General features: G+C 34.9%; 1 protein-coding gene across 1 annotated transcript in view; it reads right to left on the bottom strand.

Annotated features, from left to right (window-relative positions):
• Positions 1 to 17,774, bottom strand: part of ARSJ (arylsulfatase family member J) — a 64,602-nt gene that overhangs the window by 30,153 nt on the left and 16,675 nt on the right. The window lies entirely within an intron of this gene.

The raw sequence follows: 17,774 nt of genomic DNA, 5'->3' as shown, positions 1-17,774 counted from the left end.
ATGAGGAAAGTTGACTTGAAAAATGGACACATAGCTAACAACTGATACTTTTTGAATATTCACAACTTGTGTGACATTGGGCAGGATGTTATATGGGATTTATACACTAAAAATCAAGCAAGGAATATAAAAAATTATAGTGTCTTTACCCTCTGTTCATAAAATGAAGACAGTAATATGATCTTCCCCACTATAACCCATAAACACAGAAAAATACATTTTTCATTAGACATAGAGAATTGTTCAGAGAATGTTACTACATAAAGAAGAGAAAATTTTAATAGCTAGAATTAAAAATAATGTTCTAATTAAAAAAATAATTTGGTTTCTACTTTTTATACTATGCTGAAATAATCTAACCACAAAAAAAACTAGTACATATTCTTTTAGAATTAGAATCAGATTCTCTGTAGGCTTTAACCTAAAAATAATTAGAAGGGCACTTTCATTAATCATAGAAGTGAAGATATTTTATTAGGGCTCAAATACCAAAACATTTTTGTTTTGCAGCTCATAAAAGCAGAATAATAATGAAGCAAAATAAATTTAAACAATACCTCTAAGGGGCTTCCCTGGTGGCGCAGTGGTTGGGAATCTGCCTGCCAATGCAGGGGACGTGGGTTCGAGCCCTGATCTGGGAAGATCCCACATGCTGCGAAGCAACTAGGCCCGTGAGCCACAACTACTGAGCCTGCGCGTCTGGAGCTTGTGCTCCGCAACGGGAGAGGCCACAACAGTGAGAGGCCCGTGCACCGCGATGAAGAGTGGCTTCCGCTCACCGCAACTGGAGAAAGCCCTCACACAGAAACGAAGACAACACAGCCAAAAATAAATAAATAAATTTATATATATTAAAAAAAATACCTCCAAGAATGCAATAAGTATTTGGTTGTTTCAAATGAAATATTAATGTGTCTTTAATATCTTCTGTTCATATGTTCACATCCCCACTTTTAGTTATATCGCATCAAAGTCTGTGAACACAAGAATATTAAGGCATCTAAAGGACACGGAAAACTTAGTGAGAATTAGGTCCTGCTGGGTTAAGCAACAGAGTAATGCTGAATGCCTAGAAAGCAGGGGTAAAGAAAGAGAACTCAGAGAAGGAGGTGTAGTTAACAAAGATGGATTTTATCCACTTTAAAACTTGGCCTAGAATTGGTTCTAAGAAAAAGTTACATTAAAGAGTAAATTCAAAATGGATTACAAATTTAAAATAAAAGAAAAATTTTTTTCATGTTAAATCCAAATATTTTGACAGGCTGTATACATACTTTTTGAATTTAAGTATATATGTTTAAAGCAGACTATTCTTGGGGTAAGGTTCTTAGGGACCCCTTACACAATTGATTTTCTTTTTCTTTTCCAGTTTCTACAAGGCCATCCTGAAGTAAACCTCCAGGTTTCAGAGGAAAAGGAGATAGCCTTCCGCTAAGTAGCCTCTGAAGGTTTATTAATAGATAAACAGATCTTTCCGTTTGGTTCTACATCTGAATTTCTTTGCTCTTCACAGAGTTGGGAACACTGTAGAGGCTCATAAATATTTCTAGAAAGAATGAACGCCATCTTTCCAGATGTAAATGTGATGTACACAGCAACATGAGAACACCCTCTATATTCTGAAAATAAGATGCACTAGTCAGAGTTTCTAAGGACTTTGAAAGTTGTAAAACAAAAAAGCCACTTTTCAGTTACATAAATAAGCAAGTCAACGTGTAGTTCTTTGGCATCTCAGAGAACTTAAAATGACACAAGCGTCACTTCTTCTGTGTTCATGTTTTGGTTCATCAAGTATTTATTTAGTTCCTACCATTTTGGAAGAAGTTCCTACCAAGTATTTATTTAGTTCCTACCATTTGAAAGATGGGAAGACATGGCCTATCTGCCCTCAAATGATTTACAATGAAATAAAGTATCTGATATTTGTGTGTTCCCCAGAAGCCCCCAAATAATCACAATTCAAAACAGATGTGCTGTTAAAAGTTATAAATTGTCACTTAATTCAAGTTAAAAACATGAATTAAATACCTAATATATAAGGCAGTACATGAAACTCTATGGTGGAAACAAAAATAATATACAATTTATACTTTAAATTATAATCTAGATGAAGCAATAACTCATATACATGAATTACTGAAAGCAAGACAAAATGTTAAATTAACATTGCCAAGTTAAACCTGCAATTCAAAAACAAGAACACTCAAAATATTATCATTCATTATCGACTGTAGCACAATTCTGAGATAGACATTATTATTATAATTACAGATTATAAATTAGAGGTTTACAGAGGTAAGAAATGTATGAAAGGTCATGTTTCCAGAACATGGATTTGCAGGGATGATGGTGGGAGCAGGATAGAGAAAGTGTCAGGGACCTGACTTCCCTGAAATACGATTAAACTGTTGAGATGCTAAAGGAGGAAGATGGGATACCAGTTACAAGGAATCTTGTTAGGTAAATGTGGGATGAGTAGTGAGTAATAAAGGCAAAGAAAGATTAGATCCTGGGGAGACTTGAAGACCTAGTAAAATGATGGTAACAGTCTCTGAATTCATGCTTCCACCCCTTCTTCTCACTTTCCATATTGTTCTACTCAGACTAATTTATTAAGCAGCTTCAGGATCAATATTTTACAAAATAAAGCCCAATGACATAATCCTGCTGTTAAAAAAAACCCAGTTACCTACAAAGTACACATAGTATAGACACTGCAGAATATAAGCCCACTTTGTCACTGTTTGAAATAAACCCCAAACAACATCACTCCTGTGACTTTATTCAAAATGAATCATTGTTCTGGAACCACTTCCATATTTAAAGGCCCATTTCAAATACCACCTCTGCCATGGAGTTTCCCTCTCTACTTCAAACACAAAGTAGAATACAATCAACAAGGGCTAGGGAATGTTCTTAGATTTGTCAAGGAGTGGATATGAGTGATCTTTTTACAGTATTTTTATTTTTGTGAGTGATCTTTTTAGATCTTTAAGTTGGTATATACACAATGGGCAGTGCTGCTAGAACTTGAGTTTTTTCTTAAAATGGAAAAGTCATAAAACTATGAAAAAAATATTTACTACATGTTTATTTAAATAGCACCCAAGATATATGTTCCATCATAGCCTAGAATAGGTAACTTTTGGGTAGAGCTAATATATATATGATATGTGAAGAAAATATATGGCCTAGTCAACATCACCAATTAACAAATAAGAAATTTCAAGTAGTGATAACTGTTATGGAAAAAACCCAAAAATGGTAGAAGAGAATGTTTCCTTTCCTACAGAAGTAATATGCTTGTGAGTTATTTATGACTTCATTCTAAAATACTATCTTATCTATAAGAGCCTGAAGAGGAAATTACTTGTTGAGATTTATATTCATTCATAACTATAAATCGGCAAATCCAAATGGCTTATAATCACCAAGAAATTTGAACCAGGAAAAAATTAAAAACTATTACTTTTTACTTTGGAATCTTCTTTACAATTAACATTGTAGATTTGAACATTCCCTGGAACCCTAAAGCTATACAAAATGTCATATTTTATAATGTCTAGGCAGCTTTACTTATTTTAAAACCAACCACTTAAAACTTTCTATTCCCTGATAATAGTTGCAAGTATGCTGTATTCTAGGATTTTTTCCAAGCATATCATTAGTGCTAACCTTATAGCCTTGAATTTTATTGTGCTTCACTGATATATATATTCCAGGAAACATAACAATTACATTACTGCAGGAGCACAAAGGGAGGAGTGCAGCCCAGTGCTGTTCCACATCCTCTTCCAGGCTTTTTGGATAATATCTGTCTTTGTTCTTAGAATTTTCTGTATCTCTTCATTTGGCTTTGCTCTTATTATTTTCTGTATTTCTTCACTGCAACAGATGTTCAACAAGTTTCTTAAAGTCCACCTTTAAGAAATGTGTGATCTCATCTATGACACCATTTTTTTTCTGGCTAGAAGTGAAGATACAGTGAATACCAGAGATCATCTCTTTCCTTTATGCTTGACTTTCATCAGAGGAGGGAAAAAAGGCATATGGACAAAAGATGAGGAAGCACACGCTAGAATCTGCCATTTCTCAACAAAGTTCATGATCTGCACACAGTGAACTAGGACTGGTATTCAATGACCCACTGTCATTCCACAGATACTCACTGATGGCCCCTTCAATGTCCAACTTAGACAGGAATGATGTTAACAGCCGAGTGTTAGTGAGGTTTGACTCTAGGCCTGTCCCTGTGCTAAGGGCTTTACCACCTTCTTCCTATGTATTTCTCATAATGACCCCATGGGTTAGGTATGCTACTGTCATTTTAAATATGAAGAAATGAAGGCATAAAGAGATGAAGCAGATGTTCTCATCACTAATAAAACACTTTTGAAATGTATAGAGTTACCCTACTCTATACATATCATATTAGTTCCTTATGCCTCCCAACAAGCCTGCAGAGCAGATGAAGATCATTGTTATTATGGCTCAAAGCCTTTCCTCCACTTCATATTTAAAGGCTCTTTGGAGGAAAAAAAAGTATGGAGGGATTTTCTTTCCTAGGTTTTTCCTACTTTTAACCTGGGAATGTCTGGGAATCAGACATTGTAAATGCCAAGACACTAGGGGTCCACAGAAATGCGTGCTACACAGATGCAAACTACATGGTTTTTCAGGAAATAAAAAGAAGTTCTAATAAAACGTACTGAAAAGTGATTACACAGGAATAATAATATGGGGCTGTCTGAAAGGAGAAACCTGCTTCTGAAAGAACAGCTTCTCTATTTCCCTCCCTTTGAAGGGATTTCAGCTGTCCAGAGCTGTCCTGAAGGAAATCCATCACAGAGAGGAAAGGACATTTCTATTCTACATCCTCCCCATTCTTTTTATGCTCCCCCTAAACCTGCCTCCTCTTGCACCCTCATGGTTGCTTTGCTGCCAGCTGGTGAAGGGAAAGCTATTCCTACAGCAGATGTAGGAAGCACCAGCCAGATGAGCCCTGGACCTGGCAGTCGGTTTGGTTTGGTAATAAGGAAACAGCTTATTCCTAAGAGAAACATAGGAACGGGACACTGAATCATTCTGAGAAACGTTATGCAACAGCTGTGAGATAAATCTTGAAAGAAAGAGGGGGAAAAAAGGTAGGAAGGGAAGAAAAGAAAGAGAAAGAGAGAGAGAGGTTGGTTTTGTTTCAAAAGGCCTACAAATTCTGGAGTTATGTAAATTCTATTTGGTTCTGTAATATGAATATCAAAATGCTGCTCACCAGCTCCTTAGGCTTCGGTGAAAGTGATTGTGTTCTCTTTATTTTTTTTTATTTTTTGTTGTTGCAGTACGCAGGCCTCTCACCGCTGTGGCCTCTCCCGTTGCAGAGCACAGGCTCCGGATGCGCAGGCTCAGCGGCCATGGCTCACGGGCCCAGCCGCTCCGCGGCATGTGGGATCTTCGCGGACCGGGGCACGAATCCGTGTCCCCTGCATCGGCAGGCGGACTCTCAACCACTGCGCCACCAGGGAAGCCCTGTTCTCTTTATTTTTATAGTCACTGATTATAAAGGCTTGCGTATTAAGAGGCTATGCTTTTCTGATTATCCATAACTAGGCATAGGAATAAGAATTATTTTTTTCTGGAGTCTGTTCTGGGATGGCATCCTATTCTTAAAGAAATCTGCATACAGTTGAGCACTGGCATACTGGTTTGGCCAGGATACTATGTAATTCTGTTTATGGCACTCTCTTGTCCAACTCTGCACAAGTCTGGGGGAAGGAATCGAGGAATAAAAGAAAATAAATGAAGGTTTCCATGTTTGAAGAAACAAATGTAAAAAAGGGAAAGGAACCAGAATCACAGAAGTTAAAGATATATGAGAAAGGCATTAAAAGCCCAAACGGTAAAGCTGTAAAGAGCCAGACAGCTCATTTTATTTCTGAAGAGTTTGCTAATAGAAGGTTCTTATTTGGATTGATCTAGGCTCTACTTGTCTGGAGTCTTAATAAATGCAGACTCTCTTCTACATTATAGTTCTTCAAATATGTGAAGACAGTTACCATGTTTCTGAGTTGTCTCAGCTATTTCAGCCAATCCTCACGCTCTGCGGTTGTCAGAGCTCCCCTTGGCCCGCAATCCAGTTTATTGGTGTCCTTCTGAAAAGCTGGCATGTGAATTGAACCTAATACTCCAGATGTAGTCTGAACAGTGCAAAGTTCAAGTGGGACTATTACCTTCCTTGATGTGCGATCTACACTTTGTGAGGATTCACATCAGTTTATTTGGAAGTTCACGTGGGTGGCATATGATGAGTTCACAGGCAGCTAAAACCCTAAGTTATTTTTTTTCATGTATAATTGTCTTAAGCCAGGTTTCCTGCATTTTGCAGAAGAACAGTTTAATTGGTGAATCTACACAGAGAATTTCCCATTTCCTGATTTTTTTTCTCATTCTTCCTGCCATTTAATGACCCAGAAGATACTTGATTTTGTCATCCAGTATGTTAGCTATTCCTCCTCTGTTAATTTTGGTAAATATGTCTTCACTTGAATCATGTGTTAAAGACTTTGAGCGGACAGCACTAACTCAGAGCAAAGTCTTATAAAATGTTACTGGAGACCTGCCCTCAGATTAACTTTGATTTATCACTCAATTCACTTTGAATGGCTCATTCAACTTTTTACTTACCATTAAGTCTTTTTTTTTTTTTTTACTTAAAAGGATTGACTTTTCTATAAACTTTGTTGAAACTGAGCTATTGTATACCTATAACTTCCCCTGATGTTGGCATGCCAAAAGAAAATTAAGTGATATTTGGGGGGCATGATTTCTTCTCCATGAATCTGAGGTAGATTCTAATGATCACTGATTACTAACTTAATAATAATCAATTGCCTAGTCAAGTAGAATTTTTATTCAGGGCACCATAATCAATTAAACAGTCCTGTTCCTAAAATCCAGACTTTTCTCTTTTTGACATTGGGATACTACACATCTTCAATATTCTGATACATTTACTTTTCAGGAGTCTTCAATAGATGCTTTTCAATTTTTTCACACATGTATTAATGTTCAAAATATGGCAGGTAATTTAATCCACTGTGGATTTTCAATTCAGCTAACTGTTCTTAAAATCTCTTAACCCCCTGGATGAGGTAGTGCTGAAAGCAGTCACTAGAGGGCAATAGAGGGCTGAGAAATAGGTACCAGACTGAGTGACAGCTGGTAGGGCCAAGACACCTGTAGGCTAGAGAAGACCAGCACTTGGTAGGAGAGGCATATCTTTTAGGCTTATCCAAAAATTCCAGTTTAGATACATGGTTCACATAAAAACTGGGACATGATCAAGATGGATCTGCCAGTCAGCATTCAGATGGAGAATACAGCAATGACACACATTTTTAGAAGTTTGATATCAATGTCAGAAAATATCCTTGACAACAGGAATCTTGGTGTCATGGTTGAAGTCTGTATTCAAAGCTAAGATCAAAATAGCACAGACTCAGCCATAACAGCTACAATTTATTGAGTGTCTACCCATATATCTAGCAATAAACCAACAATATCTCTCATTCTTGGAACAGCCTTTGGAAAGTAATAGCATCCTCATTTCATAAAAAGGAAAGTGGGGTTTAAGAAATTTAAGTGGAAGAACTGGAATCTGGATGGAGGTCTGTTGAGCTCCAAAGCATGTGTTCTCTATGCTGAAAGATTGTAGAGTATCCTGATTCAATAATTAGAACTCTGGGAAGAGAGTATGGCAAAAACTTATGACAATCTGCTTCAAAGACCTGCCCTTCTCTCTTAGAACTTGTGGAGAGTGGACACATCTTCTCATTTATCTTGGGCTTCTATTTGCCAGTAATTGTAATCATATTTCATCAATCTTTTACAGTTTGAAGTTCATTCTGCTTTCCAAGGAGACTGTAAACAAAATACATTCTATTTTCTTTAAAGTCTTGAGGCATATGTATACTTTGTAAACATAATATACCATTTTTTTTTTAGTTCTATGGATTTAATACAAACTTAATGCAATATTCTCAGTAATAGTTTGAATTTCAAATAGGACCTGTACCTTTTGGCCCCAAATATTATCCACATAAATGCAGCACCAGATGGACCTAGTGAAAATGCATACTAATTAATTAAGGGAGGAAATATTTAAAGAGGTAAAAAAGTATTTCCAATTTTAGTATCTGTAAAAAAATTATTAATGATAGCATAAGAAATGATTTTAAAACTGCTGAATGTTAAATAACTTAGATGGAAGTGAAGATTAAGTGCTCTGGGGAGAAAATAAGATTCAAAAAGTAGCAGAAGTGATGATAAGGTCACTGATGTCAAAGATGCGGGACATGTTTAAATAAAATAAAATTGTTTCAAGAAATGTGAGATTCAAAAAGGCAATGTTTTTAAATATATTGAAAGCATTCTACAACAAGCTTTAGGACTAAGTAAATGAGTATGGTTCTTTATAACTTTACTGTTCTGGGTTTCTAATGGCTTTCTCAGCAAAGAAGTAATTAAAATAATATATTAAAACCAAAATCTATTTTAGACTTTCTGAAAGGATGTCCTCTGGTTTCCTAGAGTCACTGACATCTCATTAGATAGCTGAACATATCCATTACATATCTGAATATACAGAAATCTATTAACAGTGGTCTCCCTTCTCTTTGCCTCCCTCCTTCCCAGCAAATAAAAAATATTCCTTGCAATCAATACAGATTTTTCCTTGAAATTAATATATAAGTTTTCCACAGTAGCTTTCTCTGATCTTAAAAAGTATAATCTGAAAGGAGTATGAAATAGAACAAAATTTCAAGCTTATGTAAATAAACCCATATTTCATATTATTTGCTTGTTTTCATCCTTAATGAGGATATAGATTTCAAATACTTATAAAAGAAAATAAATAAAATGTTTATTTCAAATTCTGCCTCAAACAAAATACTTAGGAAGCTCTATGTTTCAAAAAACCAAAATATCTTCATTCACTTAAAGTTCAACATAGATTATACTTTAGAAGCCCACATCTATCTCTTTTATCTCTCACTGCACTAACTGTCCCAAGGACAAAGATTTCCATAGTTACAGGCATTTTTTGATGTACAGGTATTACCAATAGGTGGGAATTTATCTCATAGTAGCGAGAGAGATGAAGCCAGTTCATACTGGCCAGCAATCCACCAATGGCCCACTTACTGAAAATAGAGCCATGCCTTTTAAATTTGTGCTGTTTCTGAAAGGTCCATGGACATTCAACACCTACACCCCAGGAGCCAGATGTCCGGAAGCTCTTAAAAATAATTTCCAATTTGTTCTAATGCAGTAATGCTTCCTCTTTATTATTCTCTGTGCACTTATCTGTCTTATGTTATTTCTGGTCTCCTTCTTTTCCCCTACAAACAGAGCTATGTTCTTTTTTATCCCCCCTCTCAGTTTCTTGACTGTTTTCTTTAGCATATGTGAGCACACAGCATCTGTTTCTGAGTCTATGCCAGATGGATGCAATTAATTATTGGATAAATCTGAGGAAAGGGAGATCAAGGTACTTTTAACATAGGCAGGGGATAATGGAAGGGTAGAACAGGAACTGAAAAACGGAGACACTCATTATCAGGAACACACTAAAGCCACTTCTCAGAGTTTTGTCAGATCCAGTGGCACTTATGTCTAGTTTGAGAAAGTCCTTGAGCAGTTATGGCAGATGTATTACACTTACCTCCCCCTCCCCTCCCCCAAATTCTCATTAAAATCTATTAAAATAAGTGGACACACTGGTTATTAGTTACATGTTAACTCAACCGATTAACCAACTTCTTTTAGGTCCTAAATCTACGTGGACTCATGGTAATCTAAGTGATTATGTAATTAAAAAGAAAATTTGGAAAAAAGAATCAACAGAAATACTCAGAAGCCCAGGTTCCACGCCATCTTGCAGGGGCTGTGCCAGAGTTTTTATTATAAGAGAAACTACTAGGCTGCAATCTGTTTGGTTTTTCCAAGCACCAAATTCATATGACTAGACCTCAGTAAATACCATGAAAATAATAATGACATGTGCAGAGTGCTTTCCAGTCTACATATTGATTTAAACTTCATAATTGTTATAATCCTCATTTATGGTTAAGGGAACTGAATCTTAGGGAGGTAAAATGAATTAGTTAGGATCACATAGTGAAAGACAGTGTTTTAAACCACAACTTTCAAAGTCCAAAATGAGACTTTCTGATCCCAAATCTTGTGTTATTTCTACAATGTCGTGCTGCCTTTCTTCAAAATCCTTTAACAGATTCTACATTGTAGGAACAATAATGTTGCTATTTTTTAATATTTTTTAATGTGATTTTTAAAGAAAATGTTGCCTTTTAGTATCTTCCAGCAACAGGGGCTATGGTTTAACATTTTATGAAGATAATGTTTCTAAGCCATTTGTAGTATGGTAACTGAGTCTTTTTAAACCAAAAGTTTAGAAATGTTATTGAAATCTACTTAAACATGCTTACTCGGTTCCACTTTATTTTATTTGGTCAGAATTTTTTTTTCTGTGTATTGAAACTTGCAGTTTCTGTAGACTGTAGCCTTAGCAAACCTAAAACCTCACCCAGGGATCCTCATGGTTACTGACAAGTACTTACCTAAATGTGCCAACAACTCATGAATAATGTAATGCCTCAGGATAAAGAGCACTGATTTAACCAAAATGTGTTAAGAAAATAAAGTTTCAAAGCACACTAATTTTGATTACCTTTGATTAAAGTGCTGTTACAATTATACAGGTTTCTGAACTAAAGATAAAGGACATATATTCATTGAGATGAGGGAAAAATAGATAACCATGTCTTTAATTAGACAATATAATCTCTAAGTTAATGTGTTTTCACATTAAGCATGTTTGAGCTCACACTTTTTATAAAAAGGCCTGAAATATCTCTATAGCTGAAATATTCAAAAAAAAGTTAAAGGCAATTGCTCAAATTTTAAAGCAAGTATGTTCACTCTGCTTGGGGCAAAACATAAAAATATTTAGCTGAATAGGGAATAGTTTATGAAGTTCTGAGCAGCTAAAACAAGAGTGTTTTTTATAAAAACATTGCAAATGACAATTTTGTAATTTTAATAGAAACAAAGAATACCATGAACAAGTCTCTTTCTTAGAGATTTTGATCTTGTCCAGAGGCCAAAATAAATGGACTCTTTGATCCTCACTGATCCTCTGATAGTACTGTACAGGTGCTTCAGTGAAAGGACTGGAAATGACCTGTGAGCTGCCTATTTATGATGCTGCCCTAACTCCACCAAACTCTTCCACTAGTGGCCTGGGATGAAGGACAAGGCCCTACACTTGCCAGATGGCCAGCATTAGATAAATAAGCTATGGAGGCTCCTGGAAACTACAGTGAGGTGTGGTGGTGTTCCCTGCTTCTGAACACTTGGGTAGGGTTTGGGGTAGGAGTGGGGAAGCTTGCCTTGGAAGCCTGGGGAGTCAGGCTACATTTGTGCAGGTGGGAGAGCGCATATTTTGTAGTAGAGGCTTGTTTGTGGATGAACGTTTACTTCTGTGGACCAGCTTCTCTTGACTTAGCCCAGTATTCAAGTGGCTATGAGAAGAGAAAGCAAATTCCACCCTATCCTGGGAGACACACTAACCTTATTTTGTGAATTTGGAGTCCTCTGCCTCATACAGTCCGGCTGAGGTACTGAAAGCAAGAAAAACCATTTTGAAATATAAATTAGATCATGGCACATCTGCTCAAAACCTTTTCTGTGGCATCTCATCACTCGGGTTAAGGACCATACATGGTCTGGTCCCTGATTTTGCCTCTGTTCTCATTTCCTACCATGTTCTGCTCATTCACTCCACACCAGCGTCCTGACCATTTCTCAACAACACCAAACCGGCTCCAATCCCAGGCCCTTTGTCCCTGTTGTTCCCTCAGCCTGGACCAACTGTGGGCTTACCTTATTCCTCATTTCATTCAAATTGCAAATGTTTCCTCTTCACAGACACCTACACTGTGTGCCCTATAGAAATAGGGCAATTCCTCTCACTCTCTTTTTCCTTAAGTTGCTTTATTTTTTTAATAGTATTTACGACTTCTTAACATTGTATCATCTTTTTATTAATATACCTATTAGGTATAAAGTGCCATTTTTATAGGTTAAAAAGTCCCAATATCAGAAACTTAAATGATACTGCCTAGTAGATATACATGCAACCTGTTTATCTTCATTGATGTATTTTTTTATGTGAAAAAATTTCATGTAAATTAACTTCTATTAGGAAGAATGCAAGTTGGTTGGATTATTCTATTCTATTTTATCTAGTCTATATTATTTTATAAGTTTTGTTTATTTTGTAAGGAAATTAGCTATTGTCACAAAATGTTCTTTTTGAATCACATACATTTATTATATATAAATTAGAGTATATCTATATAAACCATTATATAGTTTATGAAAACTAAGTGCTTTGCTAACATTTACTTCACATTGAGTTCTTATTACATGTGTAACCCAATCATGATGAAACAGAAAAACACTCCACAAAACAAAAGCTCAAGGAAATAAGGCTAAGGAATGAATTAAGGTATTTATAAGTTATGAAAATGATAGCTTATGGTAAGTATTCTAATCCCACTGAATATAAGTAAGGACAGAAGAAGCTTAACTGGAATTTAAAATTGGTAAGGAAGGGGAACTTTCTTGCTTATGTGGTTGAAAATAACCATCATTTTTTTAAATCAGAGAAGTTATTTGGATTTTCTTCTCTGGATTTTTTTTTTTTAATGAAAATTACCTTTTGGAAATTGTTTAGCTATCATGTAACTCCAACTTAAGCAAACTGACTATGTCCAAAGCTGCTACAGAAAGAAACAAAACTCATTCCCAAGTTGTTCTGGGATAATAACACATCATCTTACTTATGAGAAGACAAATTACATAATTCAGCCTCTCCCTATTGTATCTTGATTTTAATCAGAAAATTAATATATTAAGAAATGTAAAAAATAAAAAATCTTTTCACTTATAATAAGTAAAATTAAATTATTCAGTAAGGATAAAACAGTCTTGTAACTTTAAAAGTTTTGATTTGAAATTTATAGTACAGATATAAGATAACTGTTTATCCACAGGATATACTGATATTAGTGATAAAATACAAGTGGATATAAAATATCTGGAAAATGCACAATATATATTTATGCTTCTTTGCCAGTTATATCCAAATGGTAGCTCTTTGGATTATAGTCTGATGATAATTTCTCTTTTTCCCTTTCTCTTTTCGTTGTCTTTATATTTCCAACTGACTTAGGCCTCTCTCTAATTATCTGGAACAAGATATAATTTAAATTATAACCAAGTATTCATTGAACCCCATCTCTTAAACAAGACTAAATGGGTAGATGAGACAAGTTAACGAAACAGACTTGAATTGAAATATAATAATTTTTCAAGTCAACACTGGAGAAGTTGAATATTCATTGAGCTATATGCCCAAGCTTAAAAAAAATTAAAATATCTTTTAAAATTTCTTTGTCTAAAAATATGAGAATAATATTGGGGAGGATAGTGATTTTGCAAGAAAGTGAGATAAAGCCGACTCCATAAAAAAAAAAACACTTAGAATAAAAAAAAATTAGGATCCAAATTATTCATAATAATAAAGGAGCCTCCTTTTTTTTACAGGGTGTTGTTAATATATTGTTCCCTTAGAACATAAAGAGTTAAGAAAAAAAGAGGATCTAAGCTATGAAAAGCAAAAATATTAAGAAATATTACAAATATACTAGAAACAATTAAGACACATATTCACTTGATAAATAGTGACTGTTTACTATATGCCATGTAATGTCAGATACAAGGCAAATTAAAAATTTTAAGACAAGGCCTGTGCCTTTGAAGATCTGTAGTACTGGTAAGTGTCAATAAAATGTGTGAATAAAAAAGGAGAAACCCGTCTGCAGGAATAAACAAAGGAAGTAAAATTTGACTTGAGTTTTGAAGGATAAATCACAGGATGAGAAAGGGGTAAAAGGCATTACAAAAGGAACAGCATGAAAAGGCATAAAAGTATGAAAAAGAGATAAGTTCATGAAATGGTGACACGATCAGATGTAAGTAGGTACTTGGGTACTTGGAGGAGTGATGAGAAAGGAGTCTTGGAGGAGTGATGAGAAAGGAGTCTGGGAGGATAGCAAGAGGCTGGTTTGTGAGGGGTCTTTTGTGCCAAGCAAGACGTAGGCGCCCCATTGTCGAGAGTACCATCCAATATGCAATTTAGTAAGGTAATTTCAGTGGCTTAATGAAAAAAAATGGCAGAACGAAGAGAATGGTGGCGATGGACCATTTCATAAGCTGTTGCAACTGTACAGGTAAGACGAACCTACATAATTATGTATTTTGTCGTACATAGAGAATACATTTTACTTTAGAATAATTAGTGTTTTAAATAACTGTGGGCTGCTCATAATTATGAAATGTTTTTAGGCAAGGCTAGGTTTATGGAGGCAGCCTGAGGAGGACTCATTACATAGCAAGTTAATAGCATTAAGGCTTCAATGTGATGTCTGATGCTTTGGGATGATGACAGTTCTTTTATATTCAGCTCTGCCTAAGGTATTTTTTAATTTACATAGCTTTTATTTACATATCTTATTTCCATTTTATTTATGTATCTTTATTACCATCTCTAAACATCTTCTTTTAAAAAATTAATTTCAGAAACCTCTCCTGAGAAAAGTGAATACAAAAATAAATCCTGTATGACTGCAAAGCTAATAAGCAATACATTTTATTGGAAAATAAAATGTAAAATTAAGTCAGCTAGCCATTTATTTGAGAATGGCAATGGGTCTTTAAAGTTCTTCTGCAACAAATGTGCCTTTTAATTCCATCGAGTAGGAAAATTTTAAATCCATCTTTCCAGTATACAACATTGAAAAACAAAACCTAACAACTCCAAGTTCTCTCTCTATTGTTGAGCACAAAACCATACGCACAAATGCACAACATATGTTCTCATAGTTCATGCCCACTGATTTGTCTGTATATTGAACACAATGGTTTTCTTCTTTTACGTTTCTTTAAAAAAAAAAAAGTAACATTAACTTGCAAGAAAGACTCCAAATTGCCTATGTGAGGAAAAACCTTAAAAGTCAGACAGAATTTCATCTACATGGCTTAAATACATCTTTTAATCTCATGATGTAATGGCAGTTGTAAAACTTTTATGCATAAATAACAAATCGGTCAAGCACACAGACCTTCTAAGACATCCTCTCTGGACAACATTCCCTAAGTTAGGAGTCAGTGATTACCATTCTATGTTCCATGCTAAGATGCTCAAGAAAACAGCTTTGTATTGTGTGACATATACAAGTGCAGCAAACCTTTTTAAATTTTCATGTTGTTTTGGGAACCTTTTTAAAAGAAACTGTAAGCCAGCATACGGAAAATTATAAACATGGCCCAAGTCTGCCTGGAATCTAATTAGGGATGCCTTCCAGCTGTTGCCAATGCCTGGAGCCTCTATTTCATCTTACTCTCTCCTTCCAAACTACCATGGAAAAGAAAGTTGAACAGCAGTTCTACTGATGCAACTTGAACTGAATGAGGCGGCCCAGTAAAAAAGGAGATGAAAAATCAGCCACCTTACTTAGTGTTCCTGTACATAAAGCACTGCACTATGAAAATCCAGTCTAACTGGGGAGAGTTACAGAAGCAAAATTAGTCCTAAATAAAAAATTATATGCTTAACCAGTAGCCAAGAACAGTGTTATCAAGGTTATGATTAAAGACAGAATTCAGTCTCATGTTTCCCCATGTGTAGAGAGGTTAAGGAATCCATTAATTATTTTCTTATTTGTACTACATTCCCCAAACCAGACACCTATGATAATTAAAGAAGGTCTGTAAACCATTAGCTTTGATAAATGTCAGGTCTCTGCATCACAGATTTGCTCTTTTTTCTCTCAATATATTAACCTGAATATTTTGTCTTTAGCTGTTATATATATATATATATATATATACACATATATATATACTAATGTATATATAACAGGGCTTAAGGCATAGCATATTTGGAAAACACTGATCTGGATCTTTAAGGATAAATAAGATTTCAAATAGGCTAAGAAGAGGGCAACTGTGGCACGATTTTACCTCTCTCTTTTGTTTAATCACTTACTTTCCGCTAAATTCCCCTCTATTTTCTGCTATGCCTTCACCCACCTCTTCAAGTGTTTGTATCTTGAAAATACGCTGTCTTTGAACCTGCTACTTTTTAAATTACCACACTATTTCTCTCCTGCTTTTCTTTCAAGACCAAAGCCGTCACACAGGTTGCACACACTCTTTTTATTTTTATACTCCACTTACTCTTTTAATAATTTCTGCAGAATCAAAACTATTTGAGTTTTGGGAGGAGGATAAAATGATGACTTTCTTCTTAAAATAATGACTTTAAAGCACTATAAAAATTGTAATAATAACTAGAACTGTCTGAAAAGAATGTTTCCTTGCAGGCAAATGTTGTTAAATTAAGTAATCTGCCTCAAATTGCTGCAGACATATTTTTGAATGGCTCACCCAGAACATATACCTCATAAACCAATAGCATACTGTGGGGTTGGGGTGATGGAGAAATGATTTCTGTTTACCCTCAGTGCAGTGTTCCGTCCCATTAACAGCTTTACCTCTAAATATGCATGACATTTCCTTCAAAAAAAAATCTTCTGTTTAATGTTTCAAATGCACAGACCAGTCCTGACCTAGTGAATTAATTCCCTAATATTGAATCATTCTGGCCAAACATGAGTCAGAGTAATAAAGTTCCCCAAGACACTTAGCTGTTAGAACATCAGGGACATATGTGAACTTGTGAACAATTTCACAGTCTCAAGGGAGACAGAATATTTAACTTTTATGAAAGGCCAGGGTAAGAGAGAAACAGCATTTCATTTGTTTCATATCTTTTTTAAAAAATTGAAGTATAGTTGATGTTATATATGTTATAATACAATATTATATATGTTACAGATGTACAATATAGTGATTCACAATTTTTATGTTTCATGTTTTATCTTTTATGAATTTCAACATTTATTAGAGGAACCTCAGTTTGCTATCTTTTTTTATTTATATAGGTACAACGATCAGGTATAGCATTTAAACACAAATTTTACAGACACTCGCTAATGTTTCACTTTCTATTTATTTAGCTTGATTTTTTTTAGACCATTTGGCAACTACAATCAACATAGGATTAACTATTTCATCAGAATGTTGTATATGGTTGCATAGTACCAAATAGTATTTTGTTTCTGAAAAATGGAGTACAAATATGAAGCCAAATAGCGTGGCTTAAAGTCAGAATATTCTCCACTTTGAATTTTGATTAATGCCTATTTTGGTTAATGTTACTATGATCTACCAATCACCTGAATAGAACTTTTCTGAAAACCGTCTAGTTTCTCCTCTACTTCAAGCTATGTTCATTCAGGTATTAAGTAATGTCCATTCTATCACTAACTGTCTCTTAAATTTTTGTTCTCTTTTCCTCTCTTACTATTTGACTTATCAACTTCTCATTTCTCATCTGAACAACTGATTCTCCTGCTGTAGAATTAGAGAAATAATAATGAGTCATTTGAAGTATAGTAGGCATTTTATAAAGTCTACAAAGGAGAACAAATTCTAAATGTTAGTTCCCAATAACTGTTCTACAACATGTTAACTACAACTTAGTTATTGAATAGCAATTTCCTCCTACT

Source organism: Globicephala melas, chromosome 5 (genome assembly GCF_963455315.2).
Source record: "Globicephala melas chromosome 5, mGloMel1.2, whole genome shotgun sequence".
NCBI classification, from domain to species: domain Eukaryota; kingdom Metazoa; phylum Chordata; class Mammalia; order Artiodactyla; family Delphinidae; genus Globicephala; species Globicephala melas.
Note: the sequence above shows the minus strand (reverse complement) of the source record. Positions and strands in the feature narration are given on the sequence as shown.